Genomic DNA, 1,719 nt, shown 5'->3' with positions numbered 1-1,719 from the left:
TAGAGATGGCCACAAGTGGAGATGACTTTAAAGGGGAGTTAGGTAAATTAATGGAAGATAGACCCCTCAGCAGCTACTAGCCATGGTGACTAAAGGGAACCTCCATATTCAGAGGCAGTAAACCTCTGAACAGCTGTTCCAGCAGGCAACAATAGGGAAGGCCTCAGCTTCTCTGTCCTGTTATTGGCCCTCTTATAGTAATTAGTTGGCCACTGGTGTGAAATAGGATGCTGGTCTAAATGGGCCACTGGGATGATCCAGCATCTTCATACATTGCTTGTGAAAACATGTCATCTACTATCATAAATAAATGGTTGCCTACAAAGCCGGAATAAGATCTCATCATACTTTATATTTTAGACATTAAAGACTGACAAGATCTGTTAAAAAGATAGTAAGGAATCATAATTGTACAGAATCAGGAGGAGGGAGGAAAAGAAGACGGAGGCTGGGAGGTGCCTGAAGAATGATTGTGGAAATGGAAGCTTAGTACAGCTGAATGGCAAGTTGTACCACACATGGGGAGTGGTGTGGAAACAGCCACAAGGCAAGAGTGGGATGAAAGAGATGGAGCAACACAGGAAGAAGGGGTGGGGTGTGAGGCTTTTGAACTACTAAAGATACATGCAGGGCTGAGAGGAAGGTGTGACCCAGAAGTCTGACCTTTGTGCTGGCAGCAGGGAGCTTAAAAGGGAGACTGGCTTGTTCTCAAAACAAAGATATTAAGCAACCTTTCATTAGGGGGGTGGCCATTATAGCTACTAGGGAATTTCAGTTGTGCCCCTTCAGTTGGGATGTGGAACCCAACTAGGTTCAGCAGCCCCAGATGGCAGAGCCTTGCCAGGCTGGTGAAGATGGCTCACAGCCTAGGGAAAGTGGTTCCCAGCATGCACAAGACTCACCTGACATAGGGAAAGCAGCTCTTGGCTGGTGTGAACCTTGCATGGTCCAGGAAAAGCTGTTTCTAGCCCAGGCAAACCAAGTGCAGGGCCCAGCAGAGCTGCCAGAGACTGGTGGTTCTTTCCCTCCCACTTTTTTGTGGGCAAATGAGGGCACAGAGACCTTATCCAGAACTGATTTTTTTCCTCCCAATCTAGCCTTGCCATTGGTGCAGTCTTTTGTTACACCTAGTTCACATTTCCTTCTGTTGCAGAGGCAATTTTCTGTTAAAACTACATGCAGTGTATTGACTGCAATGAAAAAGACATACCTGTTCTAGTAATACATTCATTTTTACCATAAGCCCTAATTGGAATGTGTTTGCTAAAGTATTGTTGGCAAACTTTGTGGTGGTTGTTTTTTAAATGCCATTAGGAGTGACTGGCCCAACTCTTCCCCAATCCATCAGCTGACTCTTTTATTACATTTATATTAGCTTGATTCCTCTGGAAGCTTTTCATTTTCCAACTCTACAACTCCAGGAGAGGGGTAATATTTAAATGCAAAACTGTAGCAGGACTCCTCTTTCCAGCCTTCAGTTTTGTACAGTTGTATGAATCATTACCTGAATGTTTTGGACACAGTGCTGTCCCTTTTTCCTGCCTAAGTATGCACCTGGCCCAACTGAAGAAGGGAAGAGAGCAGCAGGCATCCTGCAGGAAACTGTGCAGGATAGTATGCTATTGTCTCTGAAAAGGCAGTTGTGGCACTATCAGGCAAAGGGCTTTAATGTGTCCGTAGTATGATTTGACTGATTATGCAGAATCATCTGTTGAGCAA

This window comes from Heteronotia binoei, chromosome 7 (genome assembly GCF_032191835.1).
Source record: "Heteronotia binoei isolate CCM8104 ecotype False Entrance Well chromosome 7, APGP_CSIRO_Hbin_v1, whole genome shotgun sequence".
Taxonomy (NCBI): domain Eukaryota; kingdom Metazoa; phylum Chordata; class Lepidosauria; order Squamata; family Gekkonidae; genus Heteronotia; species Heteronotia binoei.
Note: the sequence above shows the minus strand (reverse complement) of the source record.